The sequence below is a fragment of the Petromyzon marinus genome, chromosome 69 (genome assembly GCF_048934315.1).
Source record: "Petromyzon marinus isolate PM22_M1 ecotype Great Lakes invasive population chromosome 69, UKy_Petmar_22M1.pri1.0, whole genome shotgun sequence".
Taxonomy (NCBI): domain Eukaryota; kingdom Metazoa; phylum Chordata; class Hyperoartia; order Petromyzontiformes; family Petromyzontidae; genus Petromyzon; species Petromyzon marinus.
Window position 1 is genome coordinate 7,329,054 of NC_133735.1, and position 15,000 is coordinate 7,344,053.

Genomic DNA, 15,000 nt, shown 5'->3' on the forward strand with positions numbered 1-15,000 from the left:
TGCCTGCTGCTGCTGTAGATGTGGAGTCTGTGTCTCTCTCTCATCATTCATCATCACGGTGGCTATGAGATGTTGACTACCTCGCCTGGTACACAGGAGGTCGTGGGTTCTTCATCTTTGTAGGCACGGCAGGCGTGGTGCTGACAACACACTCGTGTACCCACTGTGCTGATCGCCTTCATAGACACTGCTGCTGCTACTCAGAGCACTTGCCCCTGCTAGAGGCTACACGGGGGACCTTTGTCTGTGTGTCTATAGACACTGCTGCTGCTACTCACAGCACTTGCCCCTGCTAGAGGCTACACGGGGGACCTTTGTCTGTGTGCCTATAGACACTGCTGCTGCTACTCACAGCACTTGCCCCTGCTAGAGGCTACACAGGGGGCCTTTGTCTGTGTGTCTATAGGCGCTGCTGCTGCTACTCACAGCACTTACCCCTATAGTATGTTAGAGGCTACACGGGGGACCTTTGTCTGTGTCTATAGACGCTGCTGCTGCTACTCACAGCACTTGCCCCTACAGTATGTTAGAGGCTACCTGTGTGATCTTTGTCTGTGTGTCTATAGACACTGCTGCTGCTACTCACAGCACTTGCCCCTATAGTATGTTAGAGGCTACACGGGGGACCTTTGTCTGTGTGTGTGTAGGCACTACCGCCCACAGACCTCAAGCAGACGACGCTGATGGCTTCACTGCCAGACAACGTCACTAAGAATCGCTTTGCCGAATACGTGCCCTGTGAGTACTCACCAACTCACTCATCACCTCACTCACCAATTCACTCACCAACTCAATCACTCACCATCTCACTCATTCACCAACTCACTCACACACTCACTCACCAACTCACTCACCACCTCACTCACCACCTCACTCACTCACCATCTCAGTCATTCACCAACTCACTCAGCAACTCACTCACACACTCACTCACCAACTCACTCATTCACCAACTCAATCACCAACTCACTAGCGGTGGTGGTGGTGGCAGTGATGGCGGTGGTGGTGGTGGCGGTGGTGGTGGTAGCGGCGGTGGTGGTGGCGGTGGTGGTGGCGGTGGTGGTGGTAGCGGCAGTGGTGGTGGCGGTGATGGTGGTGGTGGTAGCGGCGGTGGTGGTGGCGGTGGTGGTGGTAGCGGCGGTGGTGGTGGTGGCGGTGGTGGTGATAGCGGCGGTGGTGGTGGTGGTGGTAGCGGCGGTGGTGGTGGTGGATGTGGTGGCGATGGCAGTAGTGGTGGTGGTGTTAGCGGCGGTGGTGGTAGCGGTGGTGGTGGTGGTAGCGGTGGTGGTGGCGGTGGTGGTGGTGGCGGCGGTGGTGGTGGTGGTGGTGGTGGCTACGCTGCTGCTGATGCACGTGGTCTCTAACCCAGCACTGCGGAAGCAGCAGTGGCAGCGAGGGTTGGTGGATCACACGCAGATGGGGTGTGGACTAATCTCCATCTGTTCCATCTCACTCCCTCCTACAGCAGAGAGTGTGGACTAATCTCCATCAGTTCCATCTCACGCCTCCTACAGCAGAGTGTGTGGACTAATCTCCATCTGTTCCATCTCACTCCCTCCTACAGAAGAGAGAGTGGACTAATCTCCATCTGTTCCATCTCACTCCCTCCTACAGCAGAGTGTGTGGACTAAACTCCATCTGTTCCATCTCACTCCCTCCTACAGCAGAGTGTGTGGACTAATCTCCATCTGTTCCATCTCACTCCCCTCCTACAGCAGAGTGTGTGGACTAATCTCCATCAGTTCCATCTCACTCCCTCCTACAGCAGAGTGTGTGGACTAATCTCCATCTGTTCCATCTCAATCCCTCCTACAACAGAGAGTGTGGACTAATCTCCATCTGTTCCATCTCACTCCCTCCTACAGCAGAGTGTGTGGACTAATCTCCATCTGTTCCATCTCACTCCCTCCTACAGCAGAGTGTGTGGACTAATCTCCATCTGTTCCATCTCACTCCCTCCTGCAGCAGAGAGTGTGGACTAATCTCCATCTGTTCCATCTCACTCCCTCCTACAGCAGAGAGTGTGGACTAATCTCCATCTGTTCCATCTCACTCCAGAGAGTGTGGACTAATCTCCATCTGTTCCATCTCCACTGGCTCTCACCCCGGACGCAGTCTCTGACCTCTAACCGTGACCTCTAACCCTGACCTCTAACCATGACCTCTAACCCCTCTGCCCCTCTCCGCCTTTGTCTCTCTCCTGCAGACGACCAGTGGAGGGTGAAGCTCAGTCTGGTCGCCGGAATTCCCAACTCCGACTACATCAACGCCAGCTACATCAAGGTGGTCACCTTCTGGAGAGCTCGCTCACTCATTCACTCATTCATTCACTCATTCACTCATTCATTCACTCATTCATTCACTCATTCACTCATTCATCAACTCATTCATTCACTCATTCATTCACTCATTCATTCACTCATTCATTCCCTCATACACTCATTCATTCACTAATTCATTCACTCATTCACTCATTCATTCGTTCATTCATTCACTCGCTCACTCACCCACCCACTCACTCACTCACCCACCCACCCACCCACTCACCCTCTCACTCACCCACTCACCCACTCACCCACCCACTCACCCACTCACTCACCCACTCACCCACTCACCCACCCACTCACCCACTCACTCACCCACCCACTCACCCACCCACCCACCCACTCACCCACCCACCCACCCACTCCCTCACCCACCCACCCACCACTCACTCACCCCCATCCACTCACTCACTCACTCACCCACCCACCCACTCACCCACCCACTCACCCACCCACCCACTCACTCACTCACCCACTCACTCACCCACTCACCCACCCACTCACTCACCCACTCACCCACTCACCCACTCACTCACCCACCCACCCACCCACTCACTCACTCACCCACCCACCCACCCACTCACTCACTCACCCACTCACTCACCCACCCACTCACCCACTCACTCACCCACCCACCCACCCACCCACTCACTCCACCCCACCCCACCACCCACTCACTCACCCACTCACCCACCGAATCACTCACCCACCCCACCACTCACTCACCCACTCACCCACCCACCCACCCACTCACCCACCCACCCACCCACTCACTCATCCACTCACTCACCGAATCACTCACCCACCCACCCACCCACTCACCCACTCACCCACTCACCCACCCACCCACCCACTCACCCACCCACCCACCCACTCACTCACTCACCCACCCACCCACCCACTCACTCACCACCACCCACCCACTCACCCACTCACCCACCCACTCACCCACTCACTCACCCACTCACCCACCCACTCACCCACCCACCCACCCACTCACCCACCCACCCACTCCCTCACCCACCACTCATCCACTCACTCACTCACTCACCCACCCACCCACTCACCCACCCACTCACCCACCCACCCACTCACTCACTCACTCACCCACTCACCCACTCACTCACCCACTCACCCACCCACTCACTCACTCACTCACCCACTCACTCACCCACTCACCCACTCACCCACTCACTCACCCACCCACCCACCCACTCACTCACTCACCCACCCACCCACCCACTCACTCACTCACCCTCACTCACCCACCACCCACTCACCACCCACTCACCCACCCACCACTCCCACCACTCACTCACCCACCCACCCACCCACCCACCCACTCACTCACTCACCCACTCACTCACCGAATCACTCCACCCACCCACCCACCCACTCACCCACTCACCCACCCACCCACCCACTCACCCACCCACCCACCCACTCACTCATCCACTCACTCACCGAATCACTCACCCACCCACCCCACCCACTCACCCACTCACCCACTCACCCACCCACCCACCCCACCCACCCCACCCACCCACTCACTCACTCACCCACCCACCCACCCACCCACTCACCCACTCACTCACCCACTCACCCACCCACTCACCCACCCACCCACTCACCCACCCACCCACCCACCCACTCCCTCACCCACCCACCCACCCACTCACTCACCCACCCATCCACTCACTCACTCACTCACCCACCCACCCACTCACCCACCCACTCACCCACCCCACCACTCACTCACTCACCCACTCACCCACTCACTCACCCACTCACCCACCCACTCACTCACCCACTCACCCACTCACCCACTCACTCACCCACCCACCCACCCACTCACTCACTCACCCACCCACCCACCCACTCACTCACTCACCCACTCACTCACCCACCCACTCACCACTCACTCACCCACCCACCCACCCACCACTCACTCACTCACCCACCCACCCACCCACTCACTCACCCCACTCACCCACCGAATCACTCACCCACCCACCCACTCACTCACCCACTCACCCACCCACCCACCACTCACCCACCCACCCACCCACTCATCCACTCACTCACCGAATCACTCACCCACCCACCCACCCACTCACCCACTCACCCACTCACCCACCCACCCACCCACTCACCCACCCACCCACCCACTCACTCACTCACCCACCCACCCACCCACCCACCCCCCACCCACCCACTCACCCACCCACCCACTCACCCACTCACCCACCCACTCACCCACTCACTCCAACCCACTCACCCACCCACTCACCCACCCACCCACCCCACCCACCCACCCACCCACTCCCTCACCCACCCACTCATCCACTCACTCACTCACTCACCCACCCACCCACTCACCCACCCACTCACCCACCCACCCACTCACTCACTCACTCACCCACTCACCCACTCACTCACCCACTCACCCACCACTCACTCACTCACCCACCCACTCACTCACCCACTCACCCACTCACCCACTCACTCACCCACCCACCCACCCACTCACTCACTCACCCACCCACCCACCCACTCACCACTCACTCCCACTCACTCACCCACTCACCCACCCACTCACTCACCTCACTCACCCACCCACCCACCCACTCACTCACTCACCCACCCACCCACCACTCACTCACTCACCCACTCACTCACCGAATCACTCACCCACCCACCCACCCACTCACCCACTCACCCACCCACCCACCCACCCACTCACCCACCCACCCACTCACTCATCCACTCACTCACCGAATCACTCACCCACCCACCCACCCACTCACCCACTCACCCACTCACCACCCCACCCACCCACTCACTCACCCACTCCCACCCACCCACCCACTCACTCACTCCACCCACCCACCCACCCACTCACTCACCCACCCACCCACTCACCCACTCACCCACTCCCACTCACTCCACTCCACTCACCCACTCACCCACCCACTCACCCACCCACCCACACCCACCCACCACCCACCCACCCACTCCCTCACCCACCCACCCACCCACCCACTCACTCACCCACCCATCCACTCACTCACTCACTCACCCACCCGCTCACCCACCCACCCACCCACCCACACACTCACTCACCCACTCACCCACTCACTCACCCACTCACCACCACTCCACTCACTCACTCACTCACCCACTCACTCACCCACTCACCACTCACCCACTCACTCACTCACTCACCCACCCACCCACCCACTCACTCACTCACTCACCCACCCACCCACTCACTCACTCACCCACTCACTCACCACCCACCCATCACCCACTCACTCACCCACCCACCCACCCACCCACTCACTCACTCATCCACCCACCCACCCACTCACTCACCCACTCACTCACCGAATCACTCACCCACCCACTCACCCACTCACCCACCCACCTACTCACCCACCCACCCACCCACTCACTCATCCACTCACTCACCGAATCACTCACCCACCCACCCACTCACCCACCCACCCACCCACTCACTCACCCACTCACTCACCGAATCACTCACTCACTCACCCACCCACCCACCCACTCGCTCACTCACCCACCCACTCACCCACTCACCCACCCACCCACCCACTCTCCCCCCGTCTTCCCTAGGGCTTCAACTCGGACGAGGAGTACATCGCCACCCAGAGCCCTCTGTCGGGAACGGTGGCGGACTTCTGGCGTCTCATCTGGGAGCTGCGAGTGTCACAGATCGTCGTGGTGACCGCCTGCAGTGCCACGGAGGACGAGAGCGGCACTGTGAGTCGCCATTGCTGAGTACAGCCACCATCGCCACCACCAATCCCACCAACACCCACCACCACCCCAATCCCACCACCACCACCATCACCACCACCACCACCACCACGCACCACACGAATCCCACCACCACCACCCACCCTCCAGCCACCATCACCCCCACACACCCCCACCCCCACCACCACCAATCCCACCAACACCACCAATCCCACCAACACCACCAACACCACCAATCCCACCACCACCACCAACACCACGAATCCCACCACCACCACCACCACCCCAGCCACCATCACTCCCATTACCACTCCCACCCCCCACCACCACCAATCCCACCAACACCACCAATCCCACCACCAATCCCACCACCACCACCAATGCCACCACCACCACCAACACCACGAATCCCACCACCACCACCCCCAGCCACCATCACTCCCATTACCACTCCCACCCCCACCACCACCAATCCCACCAACACCACCAATCCCACCACCAATCCCACCACCACCACCAATGCCACCACCACCACCAACACCACGAATCCCACCACCACCACCACCCCAGCCACCATCACTCCCATTACCACTCCCACCCCCACCACCACCAATTCCACCAACACCACCAATCCCACCACCAATCCCACCACCACCACCAATGCCACCACCACCAATCCCACCACCAATCCCACCACCACCACCAATGCCACCACCACCAATCCCACCACCACCCCCACCACCACCACCCCCACTACGACCACCACCACCCCCAACACCCCCACCAAAACCACCACCGCCACCAACACCCCAGCCACCACCACCCCACCACTACCACCACCACCCCCACCACCACCACTACCCCCACCACTCCCACCACCCCCACCACCACCACCACCACACCACCACCACCACCACCATCCCCACCACCACCCCCACCACCACCCCCACCACCACCCCCTCCACCACCCCTACCCACACAGTGACCCCGCCGGTGACCCCACAGTGACCCCGCCGGTGACCCCACATTGACCCCGCCGGTGACCCCCTCGCTGACCCCCAGGTGACCTGTGAGCAGTATTGGCCGTCGGACCTCACGACCCTGAGCCACGGCGACATCTCCGTGGTGCTCGTGTGGAGCGACGAGAATCCGGAGTGGACAGTCAGGAGCCTCAGGGTCATCAGTGTGAGACTCACCACCACTCACCAACACTCACCAACACTCACCAGCACTCACCACCACTCACCAGCACTCACCAACACTCACCAACACTCACCACCACTCACCAACACTCACCAGCACTCACCAACACTCACCAACACTCACCACCACTCACCACCACTCACCATAAGTGTGAGACTCACCACCACTCACCACCACTCACCAACACTCACCAACACTCACCAGCACTCACCAACACTCACCAACACTCACCACCACTCACCAACACTCACAAACACTCACCAACACTCACCAACACTCACCACTCCGTAGTGCTCGTGTGGAGCGACGAGAATCCGGAGTGGACAGTCAGGAGCCTCAGGGTCATCAGTGTGAGACTCACCACCACTTACCACCACTCACCAGCACTCACCAGCACTCACCAACACTCACCAGCACTCACCAACACTCACCAGCACTCACCAGCACTCACCACCACTCACCAACACTCACCACCACTCACCAACACTCACCAACACTCACCAACACTCACCACCACACCACTTACCAACACTCACCACCACTCACCACCGCTCACCACCACTCACCAACACTCACCAACACTCACCAACACTCACCACTCACCACCACTCACCACCACTCACCAACACTCACCAGCACTCACCACCGCTCACCAACACTCACCAGCACTCACCAACACTCACCAACACTCACCACCACTCACCAACACTCACCAACACCACACCACTCACCAACACTCACCACCACTCACCACCACTCACCAACACTCACCAACACTCACCACCACACCACTCACCAACACTCACCAGCACTCACCAACACTCACCAGCACTCACCACCACTCACCAACACTCACCAACACTCACCAACACTCACCACCACACCACTCACCAACACTCACCAGCACTCACCAACACTCACCAACACTCACCAGCACTCACCAACACATTCACCAACACACAACAACACTCACCAACACACTCACCAACACTCACCAACACTCACCAACACCACACCACTCACCAACACTCACCACCACTCACCAACACTCACCAACACTCACCACCACACCACTCACCAGCACTCACCAACACTCACCAACACTCACCACCACTCACCAACACTCACCACCACACCACTCACCAACACTCACCAACACTCACCAACACTCACCACCACTCACCACCACTCACCAGCACTCACCAACACTCACCACCACTCACCACTCACCAACACTCACCAGCACTCACCAACACTCACCACCACTCACCAACACTCACCACCACACCACTCACCAACACTCACCAACACTCACCAACACTCACCACCACTCACCAACACTCACCACCACTCACCAACACTCACCACCACTCACCAACACTCACCAACACTCACCACCACTCACCACCACTCACCAACACACTCACCACTACTCACCACCACTCACCACCACTCACCAACACTCACCACTCACCAACACTCACCAACACTCACCACCACTCACCAACACTCACCACCACTCACCACTCACCACCACTCACCACCACTCACCAGCACTCACCACCACTTACCAACACTCACCACCACTCACCAACACTCACCACCACTCACCAACACTCACCAACACTCACAAACACTCACCACCACTCACCAACACTCACCAACACTCACCACTCACCAACACTCACCAACACTCACTAGCACTCACCAACACTCACCAACACCACACCACTCACCAACACTCACCAACACTCACCAACACCACACCACTCACCAACACTCACCAACACTCACCAACACTCACAAACACTCACCAACACTCACCACCACTCACCAACACTCACCAACACTCACCAACACTCACAAACACTCACCACTACTCATCAACACTCACCACTACTCACCAACACTCACCACCACTCACCAACACTCACCAACACTCACCACCACTCACCAACACTCACCACCACTCACCAACACTCACCAACACTCACCACCACTCACCAACACTCACCACCACTCACCAACACTCACCAACACTCACCAACACTCACCAGCACTCACCAACACTCAACACCACTCACCAACTCTCACCAACACTCACCAGCACTCACCACTCACCAACACTCACCAACACTCACCAACACTCACCAACACTCACCAGCACTCACCAACACTCACCACCACTCACCAACACTCACCAGCACTCACCACTCACCAACACTCACCAGCACTCACCAACACTCACCAGCACTCACCAACACTCACCACCACTCACCAACACTCACCAACACTCCCTCTTCAAGAGAGGCGAGGCAACTCCACCACTCCCCCCCACGCCCCCCCTACCCCTCCCCCCACGTGCCCCCCACGTGACCCCCCCCCCACGTGACCCCCCCCTCCCCCACGTGGTGTAGAACTCGTCCAGGGAGACGTGGCAGCTCTACCATCCCCCCCCCACCACGTGACTCACCGCGTGTCTCTCTCACCCCCCACCACGTGACTCACCACGTGTCTCTCTCACCCCCCACGTGACTCACCACGTGTCTCTCTCACCCCCCACGTGACTCACCACGTGTCTCTCTCACCCCCCACGTGACTCACCGCGTGTCTCTCTCACCCCCCACGTGACTCACCGCGTGTCTCTCTCACCCCCCACGTGACTCACCACGTGTCTCTCTCACCCCCACGTGACTCACCACGTGTCTCTCTCACCCCCCACCACGTGACTCACCACGTGTCTCTCTCACCCCCCCCCCCACGTGACTCACCACGTGTCCCTCTCACCCACCACGTGACTCAAAACGTGTCTCTCTCACCCCTCCACGTGACTCACCACGTGTCTCTCTCACCCACCACGTGACTCACCACGTGTCTCTCTCACCCACCCACGTGACTCACCACGTGTCCCTCTCACCCACCACATGACTCACCACGTGTCTCTCTCACCCACCCACGTGACTCACCACGTGTCTCTCTCACCCCCCACGTGACTCACCACGTGTCTCTCTCACCCACCCATGTGACTCACCACGTGTCTCTCTCACCCACCACGTGACTCACCACGTGTCTGTCTCACCCCCCACGTGACTCACCACGTGTCTCTCTCACCCCCCACCACGTGACTCACCACGTGTCTCTCTCACCCACCCACGTGACTCACCACGTGTCTCTCTCACCCCCCACGTGACTCACCACGTGTCTCTCTCACCCACCCACGTGACTCACCACGTGTCTCTCTCACCCACCACGTGACTCACCACGTGTCTCTCTCACCCCCCCACGTGACTCACCACGTGTCTCTCTCACCCCCCCACGTGACTCACCACGTGGTGTAGAACTCGTCCAGGGAGACGAGGCAGCTCTACCACTCCCCCCCCCACCACGTGACTCACCACGTGTCTCTCTCACCCCACCACGTGACTCACCACGTGTCTCTCTCACCCCCCACCACGTGACTCACCACGTGCCTCTCTCACCCACCACGTGACTCACCACGTGTCTCTCTCACCCCCCCCACGTGACTCACCACGTGTCTCTCTCACCCCACCACGTGACTCACCACGTGTCTCTCTCACCCCCCACGTGACTCACCACGTGTCTCTCTCACCCCCCACCACGTGACTCACCACGTGTCTCTCTCACCCACCACGTGACTCACCACGTGTCTCTCTCACCCCACCACGTGACTCACCACGTGTCTCTCTCACCCCCCACGTGACTCACCACGTGTCTCTCTCACCCCCCACCACGTGACTCACCACGTGTCTCTCTCACCCACCACGTGACTCACCACGTGTCTCTCTCACCCCCCCCACGTGACTCACCACGTGTCTCTCTCACCCCCCCCACGTGACTCACCACGTGTCTCTCTCACCCCTCCACGTGACTCACCACGTGTCTCTCTCACCCCCCACGTGACTCACCACGTGTCTCTCTCACCCCCCACCACGTGACTCACCACGTGTCTCTCTCACCCCCTACCACGTGACTCACCACGTGTCTCTCTCACCCACCACGTGACTCACCACGTGTCTCTCTCACCCCCCCACGTGACTCACCACGTGGTGTAGAACTCGTCCAGGGAGACGAGGCAGCTCTACCACTCCCCCCCCCACCACGTGACTCACCACGTGTCCCTCTCACCCACCACGTGACTCACCACGTGTCTCTCTCACCCCCCCCACGTGACTCACCACGTGGTGTAGAACTCGTCGAGGGAGACGAGGCAGCTCTACCACTTCCCCCCCACCACGTGACTCACCACGTGTCTCTCTCACCCCCCACGTGACTCACCACGTGTCTCTCTCACCCACCACGTGACTCACCGCGTGTCTCTCTCACCCCACCACGTGACTCCCCACGTGTCCCTCTCACCCCCCACGTGGTGTAGTACTCGTCCAGGGAGACGAGGCAGCTCTACCCCTCCCTCCCCACCACGTGACTCACCACGTGTCTCTCTCACCCCCCCCCCCCCCACGTGACTCACCACGTGGTGTAGAACTCGTCCAGGGAGGCGAGGCAGCTCTACCACTCCCCCCCCCACCACGTGACTCACCACGTGTCTCTCTCACCCACCACGTGACTCACCACGTGGTGTAGAACTCGTCCAGGGAGACGAGGCAGCTCTACCACTTCCACTTCACGGCGTGGCCTCACCACGTGTCTCTCTCACCCACCACGTGACTCACCACGTGTCTCTCTCACCCCCCACGTGACTCACCACGTGTCTCACTCACCCACCACGTGACTCACCACGTGTCTCTCTCACCCCACCACGTGACTCCCCACGTGGTGTAGAACTCGTCGAGGGAGACGAGGCAGCTCTACCCCTCCCTCCCCACCACGTGACTCACCACGTGTCTCTCTCACCCCCCACGTGACTCACCACGTGTCTCTCTCACCCCCCACGTGACTCACCACGTGTCTCTCTCACCCCCCACGTGGTGTAGAACTCATCCAGGGAGACGAGGCAGCTCTACCACTCCCCCCCCCACCACGTGACTCACCACGTGTCTCTCTCACCCCCCCCCCCACGTGACTCACCACGTGGTGTAGTACTCGTCCAGGGAGACGAGGCAGCTCTACCACTCCCCCCCCCACCACGTGACTCACCACGTGTCTCTCTCACCCCCCCCCCACGTGACTCACCACGTGGTGTAGAACTCGTCCAGGGAGACGAGGCAGCTCTACCACTTCCACTTCACGGCGTGGCCTCACCACGTGTCTCTCTCACCCACCACGTGACTCACCACGTGTCTCTCTCACCCCCCCCCCCCCCCACGTGACTCCCCACGTGGTGTAGAACTCGTCGAGGGAGACGAGGCAGCTCTACCCCTCCCTCCCCACCACGTGGCCTCACCGCGTGTCTCTCTCACCCCCCCCCACGTGACTCACCACGTGTCTCTCACCCCCCCCCACGTGACTCACCACGTGGTGTAGAACTCGTCCAGGGAGACGAGGCAGCTCTACCACTCCCCCCCCACCACGTGACTCACCACGTGTCTCTCTCACCCCCCCCCCCCCCACGTGACTCACCACGTGGTGTAGAACTCATCCAGGGAGACGAGGCAGCTCTACCACTCCCCCCCCACCACGTGACTCACCACGTGTCTCTCTCACCCCCCCCCACGTGACTCACCACGTGTCTCTCACCCCCCCCACGTGACTCACCACGTGGTGTAGAACTCGTCCAGGGAGGCGAGGCAGCTCTACCACTCCCCCCCCACCACGTGACTCACCACGTGTCTCTCTCACCCCCCACCACGTGACTCACCACGTGGTGTAGAACTCGTCCAGGGAGACGAGGCAGCTCTACCACTTCCACTTCACGGCGTGGCCTCACCGCGTCTCTCTCTCACCCACCACGTGACTCACCACGTGTCTCTCTCACCCCCCCCCCCCCCACGTGACTCACCACGTGTCTCTCACCCCCCCCACGTGACTCACCACGTGGTGTAGAACTCGTCCAGGGAGACGAGGCAGCTCTACCACTTCCACTTCACGGCGTGGCCTCACCACGTGTCTCTCTCACCCCACCACGTGACTCACCACGTGTCTCTCTCACCCCCCACGTGACTCACCACGTGGTGTAGAACTCGTCCAGGGAGACGAGGCAGCTCTACCACTTCCACTTCACGGCGTGGCCTCACCGCGGCGTGCCCCAGCGCTCGCTGCCGACGCGAAGCTTCGTGCAGCTGTGCCGGAAGCACGCACGTGGAGCCCGCAGCAGCTCGCCCATCCTCGTGCACTGCAGGTGGGCAGCACGCAGACACAGCTCCCACAGAGGGTGCACACAGATACACAGCTCCCACAGAGGGTGCACACAGACACACAGCTCCCACAGAGGGTGCACACAGACACAGACACACAGCTGTAGCCCCACACAGACACACAGCTGTAGCCCCACACAGACACATAGCTGTAGCCCCACACAGACACACAGCTGTAGCCCCACACAGACACATAGCTGTAGACCCACACAGACACACAGCTCCCACAGAGGGTACACACAGACACAGCTCCCACAGAGGGTGCACACAGACACAGCTCCCACGGTGGTGGGTGGCAGCACGCAGACACAGCTCCCACAGAGGGTGCACACAGATACACAGCTCCCACAGAGGGTGCACACAGATACACAGCTCCCACAGAGGGTGCACACAGACACAGCTCCCACAGAGAGTGCACACAGACACAGCTCCCACAGAGGGTGCACACAGACACAGCTCCCACAGAGGGTGCACGCAGACACAGCTCCCACAGAGGGTGCACACAGACACACAGCTCCCACAGAGAGTGCACACAGACACAGCTCCCACAGAGGGTGCACACAGACACACAGCTCCCACAGAGGGTGCACACAGACACACAGCTCCCACAGAGGGTGCACACAGACACACAGCTCCCACAGAGGGTGCACACAGACACAGCTCCCACAGAGGGTGCACACAGACACAGCTCCCACGGTGGTGGGTGGCAGCACGCAGACACAGCTCCCACAGAGGGTGCACACAGATACACAGCTCCCACAGAGGGTGCACACAGACACACAGCTCCCACAGAGGGTGCACGCAGACACAGCTCCCACAGAGGGTGCACACAGACACAGCTCCCACAGTGGGTGCACACAGACACAGCTCCCACAGAGGGTGCACACAGATACACAGCTCCCACGGTGGTGGGTGGCAGCACGCAGACACAGCTCCCACAGAGGGTGCACACAGACACAGACACACAGCTGTAGCCCCACACAGACACACAGCTGTATCCCCACACAGACACACAGCTGTAGCCCCACACAGACACACAGCTGTAGCCCCACACAGACACACAGCTGTATCCCCACACAGACACATAGCTGTAGACCCACACAGACACAGCTCCCACAGAGGGTGCACACAGACACAGCTCCCACAGAGGGTGCACACAGATACACAGCTCCCACAGAGGGTGCACACAGACACACAGCTCCCACAGAGGGTGCACACAGACACAGCTCCCACAGAGGGTGCACACAGATACACAGCTCCCACGGTGGTGGGTGGCAGCACGCAGACACAGCTCCCACAGAGGGTGCACACAGACACAGCTCCCACGGTGGTGGGTGGCAGCACACAGACACAGCTCCCACAGAGGGTGCACACAGACACAGCTCCCACGGTGGTGGGTGGCAGCACACAGACACAGC

The 15,000-nt window shown here is 60.1% G+C and overlaps 1 long non-coding RNA gene across 2 annotated transcripts; it reads left to right on the forward strand.

The window, feature by feature from the left end:
• Positions 1-130: 130 nt before the first annotated feature.
• On the forward strand, positions 131-12,241 carry LOC116957036 (uncharacterized). 2 transcript variants are annotated; one of them, XR_012930463.1, is made up of 5 exons: positions 131-738; positions 2,207-2,283; positions 5,964-6,110; positions 7,170-7,660; positions 11,913-12,241. It is a non-coding gene; the product is annotated as an uncharacterized LOC116957036 (long non-coding RNA). The 2 variants fall into 2 exon arrangements; XR_012930464.1 differs by lacking the exon at positions 11,913-12,241 and adding an exon at positions 10,649-10,682.
• The last annotated feature ends 2,759 nt before the right edge of the window (positions 12,242-15,000 follow it).